General features: G+C 40.7%; 1 pseudogene; it reads right to left on the bottom strand.

Moving 5' to 3' along the window:
- Positions 1 to 2,875: 2,875 nt before the first annotated feature.
- On the bottom strand, positions 2,876 to 3,578 carry LOC101600574 (annotated as a pseudogene).
- Positions 3,579 to 14,447: the final 10,869 nt, after the last annotated feature.

The raw sequence follows: 14,447 nt of genomic DNA, 5'->3' as shown, positions 1-14,447 counted from the left end.
ACCCATGAATGTGGAATGCCAGCTGTATGTATGTATATATGTGTGTGTACATGTGTATATATGTATGTATGTGTATACATATGCATGGCATATATAGTATAATGTATGGTATTTGCATGTCCATATTAATGTATATATAAACTAAAAATTGTAATATATTATAATGCTCTATGTAATACTGTTTTCCAGCAGTATTAATAGTGTTCTCTAGTAACTTTTTGTGGAATCTTTACCCAGAACATTGAATCTGATTTCAAAAAAATTGGGAGTAGTCTTTTACCATTAAGGTATCATGACTTCCTTTGAGCTTGTTCAAGTAAGATGCTCCTTTAAAAGAAGGAATTTTAGGGCTGGAGAGATGGCTTAGTGGTTAAGCGCTTGCCTGTGAAGCCTAAGGACCCTGGTTCGAGGCTCGGTTCCCCAGGTCCCACGTTAGCCAGATGCACAAGGGGGCGCACGCGTCTGGAGTTCGTTTGCAGTGGCTGGAAGCCCTGGCGCACCCATCGTCTCTCTCTCCCTCTATCTGTCTTTCTCCCTGTGTCTGTCACTCAAATAAATAAATAAAAAAAATGAACAACAAAAAAAAATATTTAAAAAAAATAAAAAAAAGCAAGAAGAAATTTTATTGACTTAGTGACAGTCTTGCAAGGTAGTTCTTTTTTTTTTTCTTCTTTCTACCATTGCCTAAATTCCTAGGATATTGAATTCTGGAGTATGGTGTCCAATAGTCCAACATTTGTGAGCTGACCACTCCAAGAGGTTTAGCCATTTCTCAAGGTGTTGAAGTGGAACAATATAAAGTGGCATATGAAATTCAATTTCAAGTTTAAAAAATTGTGTGAATTTCTATAGAAAAAAGGCCTGGATCAGTATTAATGATACCAGGCCTTTTCTGAGGGTTTAATATGTGCTATTGTATTTAATTTCCTTTCTTCCAAATCAATATCCAAATTTAATTCCATGGGCCAACTCTTTCTTTTCTCACTATCAATCCTGTAAGGAAGATTTTTAGATCCTCTGATCCTAATCATCACTACAACTTTTTTTTTTTCTTTTGAGAGAGAGAAAGAGAGAGAGAATTGGCATGCCAAGGCTTCAGCCACTGAGATCAAACTCCAGGTGCTTGTGACACCTAGTGGGCATGTGTGACCTTGTGCTTTGCCTCACCTTTGTGCGTCTGGCTTAGGTGGGACCTGGAGAGTCAAACATGGGTCCTTAGGCTTCGCAGGTGAGTACCTTAACTGCTAATCCATCTCTCTAGTCCCATCAATACAATTTTAATATGACAGATATAATGCATATTAACTTCTGTATTGTGTGCATACTAATATTTGATAAACAAAACTTTAAAGTATTATTACCTTCAAGAACAAATTTTCACAAAGAACACTGTTTCACACACAGTGAAAAGCTTATGGCACTAAATCATTTGCTTTTATTTGAAGTTGGAAGGAAAATAAATATACTTGAACATTCAGGTATATATATTATTTTTGAAGTAGTTTAACCATGACCTTGTCTGTTGTTCAGTTTTCCCTGAAATAGTCCCTGCTCCTAGCTAATGGCAGTGCATATGGGTCCACAGAACAAGCCATGAAAAGCAATCTTAATAATTAATGAAGAAGCTTGTGATTGCTTCAGGATATCAAAAATACCTCAAAATATTAAAAGCTTGTAAAGTTCTAAATGTACAAGAAAATGAAAATTTATTTGAAAATTTGAGTGCTTTATTTTATTATTAAAAATCAATGAAGAGGTCTGGGTCTCAAGATGGCTCAGTGGTTAAAGGCTCTTGCTTACAAAGCTAATGGCCTGGGTTCAATTCCTTAGTATCCATGTAAAGCCAGATGCACAAAGTGGTGCAAGCATTTGGAGTTCATTTGCAGTGGCAGGAGGCTCTGGCATGTCCACATACTTTCTCTCTGTCTGCCTCTTTTTCTCTGTCGCTCTCTCTTAAATAATAAATAAATAAGTAAGTAAATAAATAAATGTCAAGAATGGCTTGAACAGGGCTTGCCTTTTGCATTAAATGATGTATGTAATACTTTTCATACTCCTTAAAGTTGGTAACACCTTTCAACATTTCAATGTTGTGAGGTATTTCTAAGTTTATAACAAATATCCTGTAATGTGAAGACTTTACTGCCCATTTTTTCCTGAGGAACTTGCATCCTTTTCCTCATACTTCCTCACTGATGTTGGTAAGGTCTGGCAGCATAGCTAGTCTTTGCAACAGCAACAATATTACCATGCCCCTCCCCACCCCTGTGACTTCTCCTGTAACTCCACGTATGATTGATCCAAATTTCACTTTCAGAATTATCACTGCTCATTTCTTTGTTGTGCTTTCATCTCTGTTGGCCAGTTCCTGAATGATGACTTCTGTAAAATGTCATATGGATGACAAGGAGATTATATAATCACATGTTTTGTTGTAAGTGAATGAAATAACAGGTACATAGAGAGTCATCATGAAATTGAAAGCTGTTATTATGATTGGTCACTTAGCATGATGTAATCTGATGTTTACATATTGATCTGTGCACTGGTCTATGAATTAGTACTTCATGCAATTAATAGTTACACTGTGGCAAACATCTTTAAATTATCTGCTATAAGGCTGATATTTTTCAACTAAGTCATGGAGAGTGAAACTTGTGAATATGGAAAACATGGAAATTTGAGACTGTCTGTACTTGTTAGATTGGCCTGCACAGGCTCAAATCTGACTCCTGAGAAGTAACTCATTCAAGTTTATCACCAATAATGAATCTTAAAGCATGTGAAATGTAAAATTCGTGCATACTGAGGAGTTTCCAAGTCAGTTGATGTAGTTGGACAATATCAATTACCCACCATGATTATTATGGATTATTCATCGTCCTTCCATATCTTCCTGTTCATAACTACTTATGGTCACAGTGGCATGCAGCTCTGCACCTGTGTCCCACAGGCAGGACAAGTAATCTTCACGGAAGTCACAGAGGTCCATTCCACTGAAAACTAGGATATCCTGGCTGCCACAGATTTTACTCTTCATAGTATAACTTGTCTATGTGAATCAGTGTTTGAATTTTTTCCTGTTACCCTACTTTTTTCTCTTTTACCAATTTCTGGATCAAATTCAGTTTTCCTGGGTTTGTAAATTGCAGCGATTTCAAAGTGTTAGCTGCTCTTCCATCTGATTCAGGTCCTCCCCACCTCTGGCCATCTTCTGCATCAGCACTCACATTTCCATTGGTGATCTTGGTACATTTGGACAAAGCTTATACTCAGCTAAAAGCTGCCTTCTAAATTCTGCACTTGGAAAAAGTGGCATCATCTAAGTCAATTACATACACATTTTCTTGGCTAGCTTTTTATATATGTTAAACCGGTCACAATATGGCTTCCATAGACCCTCCAATCTGTCAATGTAGATTTTATGATGGAAGCACATTTTATTTTCCTAAGCTGAAGTAAAAGCATATCATTTGATGAGAAATTTTTCACTGTCTCAAAACATGTATGATGAGCATGGAAAGTTTGAGGCACTCATTTGTGATATAAAGCTGGACTACAAGTGAACATGGATCCATGGTTCTTCAGTGTAGCAACTTTCTCTGCTTTCTTTTCTCTAACCATCTGGTTAGTCGGCCATGTGATGACCTTTCTTTGCTGTGATCTTCTTTACCACATCCGCACTGGCCAGAGTGTGCTTTGCTCTCCAGCCTGTCTCCACGCTGACACTCTTAATTTCTATGACCAGCACAGGAAGTGAATATATAGAAGTGGTTGAACTCATTTAAGTAAACAAAGTAAAGGGAGATTTTAAGAGGGATGGTTAAGTTTTATAATGTTAAACAAGCTGCATTTGTATCAGAAGGATGCCATCAGGCAGTGTATTTAAGTCAGGCATCAGACTTCCGGCCAGGATGGTGACTGCCTAGCTGCGCTGCAAATAGCGGGGAAAGAAAGGCAAGATATTAAGGGTTCACTAGAAAGGCAAGACATTAAGGGTTCACTAGGTCTTTTAGGGGAGAGCAATCTTTTTTTTTTTTTCAAGATAGGGTCTCACTCTGGTCCAGGCTGACCTGGAATTAACTCTGTAGTTTCAGGGTGGCCTCGAACTCATGGCGATCCTACCTCTGCCTCCCAAGTGCTGGGATTAAAGGCGTGCGCCACCACCCCCGGCTTCAATCTTCAATAGATTGTCAGTGGGAGGGCAGAGGGGGAGAAAGCAGCTACTTGCTCATCCCCTCCCCCCCAAACAGCTGCCATATCCACGGCACCACCAAACACTGATAGATCCCTGCCTGTGGAAGCATAGACTGCTCCGTCCACTCGTCCTCTTACTGCTCTGGCCACCGCGTGCATGCAGCGAGTCTTGGCAATAACAGGGAATCATGGATTCCCTCATGGGCAGGTAGCGCACCCCTTCCCCCTAGTAGCTGCTGTACCCACAGAGCCAGGAGCCACCAGGCGCCAATCCCTGCGTGCAGAAGATTAGACTGCTCTGCTCACTCGCCCTCTTACTGCTCCAGCCACTGCACTTTCAGTGAGTCCTGGCAATAACAGGGAAGCCCTGATTCCCTCAGGAGTGGGTAGCTCCCCCCTCTCCCCAAATAGCCACCTATCCACAGCGCAGGCATGCCGATCAATCCCTGCATGTGGAAGCTTAGACTGCTCTGACCCCTTGCTCACTTACTGCTCCTGCCACTGCACTTCAGCGAGCCCAGTCCCACAGCAACTGCCACACTAGCTCAGACTGTGTCTCTTGCTTGCGCCAGCTCAGGTGCCATCTCCTACATGTCTGCCATGCAGGCCATCTGCCATTATCCTGTGGCCTGGGAGTGCAGACTGCTTCCGGGAGCCAGTGTTTCCAGCCAGAGTTTGGGTTGCTTCAGTGCTTGGAGTCTCTGTGTCCCTCCTGGCTTGAACACAGGCAGCTTTGGTGCATTACCATTTGAGAATTCAGGCAACTTTGGTGCCGCTGCCAGGCAGCAAATCAGGTGGCTTTGACAAGTGAGAGCCAGAGCCCAGGCTGCCTGGCAACTGCCCCAGGCTACCTCAGATTCCCACTGTGCTTGAGCCCAGGATGATCCACCCACCAGTGTGCCCATACACTGTCATGGGCAGACCACAGCACAAAAGAAATAACATGAAAAATCAAATGCAAGAAAATCCAGTTAGAGCACCCAGTCCTACAATGAATATATCTAACCAAAACATAGAAGAGTCATTAGGACCAGAACATCAAATTGAAGCTATGAGCAATGCAACCCTGACCAACCTACTGGTAGAACTTGCAGGAAAACAACAAAGGACTGATAATCATGTGGAAGCTGCCATCACTAAATAGAACTAGTAGGTAAGAAATTAGAAGGTATTCAAAGAGAGTTAAGAGTTTGAGAGAGTGAAAAAAAAGAAGACCTCAAAAATCAGCTGGCCATGCTAAATGAAGACATAAAGAAATGCAAGGATGAATTCCAAGAATCATCAAAAAAATCAGAAAATGATATGAAAAGGGAGCTTGACAGAGGGATGGAAATTGTACATAGAAAAGTAGTAGAAAATGCAAACTTAATTGAATAAGTCCAAAACTCTCTAGAAGCTCTCAAGAATAGAGTCAGACAAGCAGAGGATAGAAACTGTGATCTGGAAGACAAGATGGAAGAAACAGTTTGAGAGCTCAAAAATTATAGTAAGTTCAAAAGTTCCTGTGAATAGAACATGAGGGAATTGTGGGATACACTTAAACGTCCTAATATCAGGATCACTAGACTACCCGAAAGAGAAGAAATTCAGACCAAAGGCATGGGGAACTTATTTAACAAAATAATTGAAGAAAGATTTCCCAGTCTCTTAAAAGAAAGGCCCACCAAGATACAAGAAGCCAACAGAACTCCAAACAGACAGGACCAAAGGAGAAACTCTCCAAGACATATTGTCATTAAGACTCTAAACATTGACACCAAAGAGAAAATCCTGAAAGCAGCTAGGGAAAAACAGCACACCACTTTCAAAGGTAACCACATAAGAATTACTTCAGACATCTCAATGGAAACCCTGAAAGCTAGAAGGGCCTGGAATGAAACACTGCAAAGTCTAAGAACCTATGGATCCAACCCAAACTACTCTACCCAGCAAAAGTATCCCTCATAATAGATGGTGACAGAAAATCTTTCCATGACAAAACTCAGCTTCACAATCATATCAACACAAAACCAAACCTACAGAGAGTATTTCAGGAAATTCTCCACAGAGAAGGAACAAATAATCTCAAATGCCTACAAGAAGCAGATCACACCAACCAAACTCAATGTAGGCACAAAAATCTTCAAATTCCATGAAAACACCCACTCACGTTTACCATCACAATATGGCAGGGATCAAATAAAATCTCACAGTCATTATCCTAAATACTAATGACCTTAATTCACCCATCAAGAGACATAAGCTAACAGGATAGATCAAAAAATTAGTGGGCTGGAGAGATGGCTTAGTGGTTAAGCACTTGCCTGTGAAGCCTAAGGACCCCGGTTCGAGGCTCGGTTCCCCAGGTCCCACGTTAGCCAGATGCACAAGGGGGCGCATGTGTCTGGAGTTCGTTTGCAGAGGCTGGAAGCCCTGGCGCACCCATTCTCTCTCTCTCCCTCTATCTGTCTTTCTCTGTGCGTCTGTTGCTCTCAAATAAATAAATTAAAAAAAAATTAGAGCCCTCAATCTGTTGCCTTCAAGAAACCCACCTCACCACTAAAGACAGACACCTTCTCTGGGTGATAGGGTGGAAAACAATATTCCAAGCAAATGGGAATAAGAAGCAAGCAGGCATAGCTATATTAATATCAGATAAAATAGACTTCAAACCAAAAATAATCAAAAAGACAAAGAAGGCCACTTCCTACTTATCAAGGGAATGATCCACCAAAAGGATATTACAATCATAAATCTGTGATCTGGAAGACAAGATGGAAGAAAGGGGCACCACAGTTCAGAAACCAAAACCTACTTGACAATAAAACAGAAATAACCACCAACACCATCATAGCTGGGGACTTCAATACACCATTATCATTAATAGACAGATCATCCAAACAGACACTCAATAGGGAAGTAAGAGAGCTCAACGAAACCATAGATCACTTAGACATAATGGACATCTACAGAACTTTCCAACCCAAATCTAAAGACCACACATTCTTCTCAGCAGCCCATGGAACATTCTCTAAAATAGACCATATACTGGGTCACAAAGACTGCCTCTACATATTTAGGAAGATTGACATAATTCCCTGCATGATATCAGATCACAATGCTATATTGCTAGAAATCAACAACAAAAGACACACCAAGAACCCCAATGGCACCTGGAAACTGAACATCACACTTTTAAAAAATAAATGGATAGTGGATGAAATAAAAATTGAAATTGCAAAATTTCTGGAATTGAATGATAATGAGAACATATTGTACCAAAACTTATGGGACACAATGAATGTGGTCCTCAGGGAAAAATTCATAGCACTCAATGCCTTCATAAAAAAGACAGAAAGATCCCAAATCAATAACCTAACATTCCACCTAAAGGCACTGGAAAAACAAGAAAAATTCAACCCAAAGAGCTCAAGAAAGAAAACAATAACTAAAATCAGAGCAGAAATTAATGAATTGGAAACCAAGAAAACAATTAAGACAATTGACAAAACAAAGAGCTGGTTCTTTAAAAAAAAAAAAAAAAACACAAAACAAGATTGACAAACCCCTGGCCAATTTGATCAAGAAAAAAAAAAAAAAAAAAAAAGGGAGCATCAAATTAACAAAATTCAAAATATAAAAGGAGAGATCAGAACAGACATAAGTGAAATTAGGAGAATGATCAGGACTTATTTCAAAAACCTCTACTCCACAAAACTGGATTACATGGAGATGGATAAATTCCTGAATGCATACCATCTATCAAAGCTAAACTCAGAGCAGATTAATCACCTCAATGAACCCATCACACTCATGGAGATTGAAAAAGTAATAAAAAAAACCTCCCCCAAAAGAAGAGTCCAGGACCAGATGGCTTCTCAGCTGAATTCTATCAAACCTTCATGGAAGAACTCAAACCAATCTTCCTCAAAACTGTGCCACACAATTGGAGAACAGGGAAAGCTACCCAACTCCTTTTATGAAGCTAGCTTCAACCTAATTCCAAAACCAGTCAGAGATGCCACAAGAAAAGAAAACTACCAGCCTATTTCCCTGATGAACTAGATGCAAAGATCATGAACAAAATCCTTGCAAACCGAATCCAACAGCACATCAAAAGCATTATCCACCTTGACCAAGTGGAATTCATCCCAGGAACACAAGGGTGGTTCAACATATGGAAATCTGTCAATGTAATACATCACATAAACAAGCTTAAACATAAAAACCACATGATCATTTCGATAGATGCAGAAAAGGCCTTTGGCAAGATACAACATCACTTCATGATCAAAAATTGGAGAGAATTGGCTTGGCTGGTTCATATCTTAACATAATAAAGGCAATACATAAAGCTATGAAGGTTCAAATAATACTTAATGGAAAGAGATGGGAGGAATTCCCATTAAGATCAGGAGCAAGATAGGGTTGTCCACTCTCACCTCTGCTTTTCAATATAGTACTGGAAGTCCTAGCTCAAGCAATAAAATAGGAGAAGGAGATAAAAGGGATACAATTTGGAAAGGAAGAAGTAAAGTTAGCTCTATTTGCTGATGATATGATTGTATATGTAAGAGACCTGAGAGACTCCATCCCAAAACTCCTGCAGGTGATTAACTCCTATAGCAAAGTAGAAGGATACAAATCAATGAACAAAAATCAGTAGCCCTTCTATATGCAAATGACAAAGATACAGAGAAAGAAATAAGGGCCATAGTCCCATTTTCAATAGCAACAAAATCAATAAAATACCTTGGAATAATGTTAACCAATGAAGTGAAAAATCTATAAAACAAAAACATAAAAAACACTCAAAAAAGAAATTGAGGAGGACTTCAGAAAATGAAAAGACCTCCCACGCTCCTGGATAGGCAGAATTAACATTGTGAAGATGACAATCCTACCAAAGGCAATATACAGATTTAATGCAATACCAATTAAAATTCTTACAGTGTTCTTCACAGAGATCGAAAAAATGTTCTCAAATTTCATGTGGAAAGGCAGAAGGCTTCGCATATCCATACATACCCTCAGCAAAAGAAATACCTCTGGAGGCTTCACCATTCCTGATCTAAAGCTATATTACAAAGCCATAGTAATAAAAACAGCATGGTACTGGCATAAAAACAGGAGTATAGGCCAATGGAATAGACTTGAGGACCAGAATTTGGGTCAAGCAACTATAGCTACCTGATATTCGACAAAGGCCCGAACAATATAGGCTGGAAAAAAGACAGCATCTTCAACAAATGGTGCTGGACAAACTGGATAACCACATGCAGGAAACTGAAACTTGATCCACACATTTCACCATGCACTACACTCAAGTCCAAATGTATCAAAGACCTCAATATAAGACCAGAAACTTGAATACTAGTGGAAGAAAATTTAGGACTTACTTTCCATGATATAGGAATGGAAAAAGACTTACTGAACAAAAATGTAAGGGTTATCTCATTTGTCCTGGTGCTAACTTACTCTCCATTGGAGAAGTTGCTTCTCTTTTTCAGATAGATGCAGATCCTAAGGAGAGAGCCACCCCATCATACCTCCAAAGGGCCCCGGCTGAAACTAAGGAAAACTGGCGAAACAAGCAAGGGTGCTCTTTTCCTGATGAACCGGATACCAGCACAAGGGGGAAGGAGACCAACACAGAGAATAATCAACTCGTACAAAATCAGAGAGCCAGAGCCTCAGAAGCCCCCAATACCTCATCACTGAAGCAGACCACAAATGAACCCAACATGGCTCAGGGAAATTTTGCAGAAGAGGGGGTGGAAAGAATGTCAGAGCCACATGTTGGGTCTTGATATGCAGAGACATTTATCTTACCCATAACTGTGGGCTAACTCCACAATGCATGACCCATATACCTCAACAAGGAGGGGCCATGGGGAGGGGCTAGGTCACGGATGAGCCTAATAATGGTACCAAACTGACTGTATTTGCTGAATACAAAACTAATTAATAAAAAAAATAATAAGAGAAAATAAGTCAGTCATCTAGTGCCAGGCTATCCTGGGTCAACTGGTTCCAGTCTCCACTCATCATTTTCCTACATAAGTGACTATTTCGCCTCCATGACTTTCAATTTATTTTCTGGTTGACAATAAATAGTAGTAGCTGCCACATAAGATTTTGGTCAGGACTAAGTACATAAAAGTAATATGGGATATCAGGCACTGCCTGAGTACTTTACATGTAGCTAACTAAATATTAGTTGAATAAGTTAGTAAGTCAGCTACTGGGATTTCACAGAGTCAGCTAATTCCACTTGTAACTCATAAATTAGATTGACCAGAAAGGGTCATCTTGAACTGATTACAACTCCTCAGGAGGCAGAACACAGAAGTATCTCCCTCATCCCCGAGATGAAGTTGCGTCATGAAGATGGCAGGCAAGTTTAATGAAGGTTGAGTGGGGGGAGCAGAAAGCTAACAGTGCATGGGGCTGGGGAGTTTTCTGAAGGTTTCTTTTCTCTGAAGGTTGGGGAATCCTAATTAGAAGCATAGGGCCTGATTAGAAACTCCAGTAAGTGGTAATCCCCTTGACTCAGTCTTCTAATTGTCTTACTGGGATGAAGGATCCTGACCAAGGCAGAGCAGAGATCCCACTTCTATTAGCAGGTGTTCCTGTGGATGATGCTGGTGTTCAACATGTCAATGATGCCTATTTCTTTGATTCCCCAGAGCAGCAGATAAACACCTCCTTCTTCCCATACTCATCCAGTCTTCTGTACTGGGGACAGACCTCTTGTTCCTGCTGAAGGTTAGTGTGGCTGTAGTTGATCAGAGAGAAAATAAACCATAGTCCAGATTGTAAATGTGCTTGTCAGCTTGAATCTTGCTTTCTTCTCATCTAAAACATGCTTTTATTTTTCTTTTGGTAAAGTAGCATCAAAGATGAAGTGTGACTTCCTTGGTAGCACACTATCTGGGACCTCTTACTTTCACTTTTCCTTTGCAATGATGCAAGACACTTAGCTTCTTCAGGCATGTTTGACATCATAGATAATCTATGACACTCCTCAGACCTGCTTTAGGTTATTGTTATTAGCACTAGAAGAGACAGGTAGGTGAGATCACATGGGAAGGTCTGGGGGCTGTTAGGGATTGTTTTTGTGAGAATCTGGAATTATTTAGCATAATGGCATCGAAATTACTAAGAGAGCTGGAAGCTGTAGGCAGACTAAGAAGCAGAACAAATTCTGTCATGAGAAGACAATTTCTTCATCCTTGAAATTTCTAAGACCCCATAATTTTGATTTGTCAGAAAGGATCACTGTCAGTTCAGAAATCAGCTGCCAGAGAGGCTACAGGGGATTTGCACTCTGCTTGGCAGGTAAATTTAGATCCCTGTAGCTTATGAAGTTTCTCTGTCTGCTTGTCCAGACCACTTAGTCTAAGGTATGGAAAACTAAGGTCCATCATACAGGAACTGGTCAGCTGGGTGGACTCTGGCAGAACCTAGGTCTAAGAAGAGTAGGGGTTAGAGAGGCCAAACTCGAGGTTGCATGTCCACATCATGCTTTGTTCAGGCTGCTCTGTTCACCATCAGTAAACCCTTTCTTCCCAATCACCCTAGGAAGCAGGACAGTTAGTCTGTTCCTGTCACTCTTTTTTTTTAATTTTATTTTATTTTTAATTTTTTACTTATTTATTTGAGAGCGACAGACAGAGAGAGAAAGACAGATAGAGGGAGAGAGAGAATGGGTGCGCCAGGGCTTCCAGCCTCTGCAAACGAACTCCAGACGCGTGTGCCCCCTTGTGCATCTGGCCAACGTGGGACCTGGGGAACCGAGCCTTGAACCGGGGTCCTTAGGCTTCACAGGCAAGCACTTAACCGCTAAGCCATCTCTCCAGCCCCCTGTCACTCTTTGACAGGTGGAGAACTTGATAGCTTTGAGATCAGAGAAGCCGTGCTAAGACTGAGAATGGAAGCACAGGACGGGTAGTGGAAAGAGTGTCTCTGACTGCAGAAGACCTGAGCTGTAGTCACCCCAATCATTCCTGTTGATGAATTGTAGCAGAGTAAGACCTTTCCTCTTGTAGGGCCTCTCTTTCCGCATCTCCAGGGAAAGGCTGCCTTATCTGTCTGAAAGCAGGAGGGTGGAACTGTCGCCTTTGGAGACTTCTCAAGTTCGAAATTTCTATAGCACATATAGTCTGCAAAACAGGTGGGTCCAAGTGAGCAGGAAGTGGGCAAGAAGAATCAAAAGGTATTTGAGTTTAGCATTTGGGAAGACTGTACATGATATTCCAGTGCTTACTGTAGGATCAGAAAATTAGGGAGGACCTCAAGATTTCATTTTTCTTGTTGCCCTGCTATCTCAGACATGGCATACAAATCTTTATAGTATGTTGGGGAGTAGTTTCTTGGATCTGGGTTCCACTTCTGGCTGTTTTTCTTCTTGTTTTTTTTGTTTATTTTCATTTATTTATTTGAGAACGACAGATAGAGAAAGAGGGAGAGAAAGAAAGAGAGGGAGAATGGGTGCGCCAGGGCCTCCAGCCACTGCAAAACAAACTCCAGACGCATGCGTCCCCTTGTGCATCTGGCTAACATGGGTCCTGGGAAATCAAGCCTTGAACCGGGGTCCTTGGGCTTCACAGGCAAGCCCTTAACCACTAAACCATCTCTCCAGCCCTGTTTTTCTTCTTAGTTGTGTGACTTTGGGGCATTCCTGCTAACCTCTCTGTGTCCTACTTTCTTCAAGTGAACATGGATTATGTGAAGGTCAGGTGAGGTAAAGGGTGTCCAATGTTCTAAAGTGAGGGATTGTGAATAACTTGTAGTGTGTATGCATGAGAGGGGAATGCCTTTGTGTGTGACAGGTCCAACTTTTGTTGAACACATAATAAGTTATTTTATGCTCACAGCATTTAAAAATATTTTTTATTTTTTATTAGCAACTTCCATGATTGTAAACAATATTCCATGGTAATGCCCTCCCTCCCCCAACTTTCCCCTTTGAAACACCATTTTCCATCATATCCCCTCCCCTTCTCAATCAGTCTCTCTTTTATTTTGATGTCATCATCTTTTCCTCCTATTATGATGATGATCTTGTGTAGGTAGTGTCAGGCACTGTGAGGTCATGGATATGCAGGCCATTATGTGTTTGAGGGGAGCATGTTGTAAGGAGTCCTACCCTTCCTTTGGCTCTTACATTCTTTCCACCGATTCTTCTGCAATGGACCCTGAGCTTTGGAAGGTGTGATAGAGATATTGCAGTGCTGAGCACTCCTCTGTCACTTCTTCCTCACAGCATTTTTTGTAGGTAAATCAGCATTATAAATGTCTTGTAGAAAAAATATAGCTGACATGCAGGGAGTTGAAACAGCTGGCGGGGATTTGACTCCAGTGTGAGAAGTTCAAAGCATTATGGCTCTTTTGACACCATGCTGGCAACGCTTCTCTACTATTTTCAATGCAAATCAATTTGCCAGATAGTGTTGTAAGATATCTTTATCAGTTTTTATTCAACTAGAAATGACTAAATTTCTGAGGAAATGTAAGAAGTTCTCAAATAGAGATTGTTTTCTTCCTGAAATTGAGCCATTTCAAGTAGTTGCTATATATCTTCACCACTTAAAACCTCTAGGACACATGTCTTCCCTGACAAACTAGGGGGAAGCCAAAGCATGATGGTCCTCACTATGTTCTGCTCTCCATATTTAAGCCAGCAAGGGCGGATGATGCCGGCTTGATGACAGACAGATGGACCACCAGCCACACCCACTCAGTGCTGTGTCTTCATCACTCCTCCCCTGCATCCAGCATGCTGTCTGGCAGAGTAAATAAGCAGAGCATTGCTAAATTTTTTTTGTTGCATAATTCCAGCTGAGAGCACTGGCTACATAACTTTGGGCACATCACAAAGCCTTTATGCCTCACCATTTAAAAATAACTTTAAACCTGACTTGGAGGATCTAAGTGGATTAGTTTTACTAAGCTATATAAATAAATCTTCACAACTGTGGCTATATCCTGCAGTAAGTATTATTATAAAGCTGATCTCAGGGCACATTCAAAAATCCCTTGAAGAGCAAGTGCAAACTTTTTATTTTTAGAATCATCTTCCTCTTCATTTTCTTGTTTGATCCATTATAGCCTCTTAGTTCTTAGTCCAGAGCTTCTTCTGCTCCAAGGTGACAGAAGGAGTGATTTACAGCTTGCTCATCTTTTCCTCTTCTGGAAACCCTTATTAGTTTTCTGAGGGTTAGTAGAGGTTTTGGGGGAGCATGGATAATGTCAAAGAGAAGATAGCC

The sequence above is a fragment of the Jaculus jaculus genome, chromosome 1 (genome assembly GCF_020740685.1).
Source record: "Jaculus jaculus isolate mJacJac1 chromosome 1, mJacJac1.mat.Y.cur, whole genome shotgun sequence".
NCBI lineage: Eukaryota > Metazoa > Chordata > Mammalia > Rodentia > Dipodidae > Jaculus > Jaculus jaculus.
This window is presented reverse-complemented; position numbering and strand designations above follow the sequence as displayed.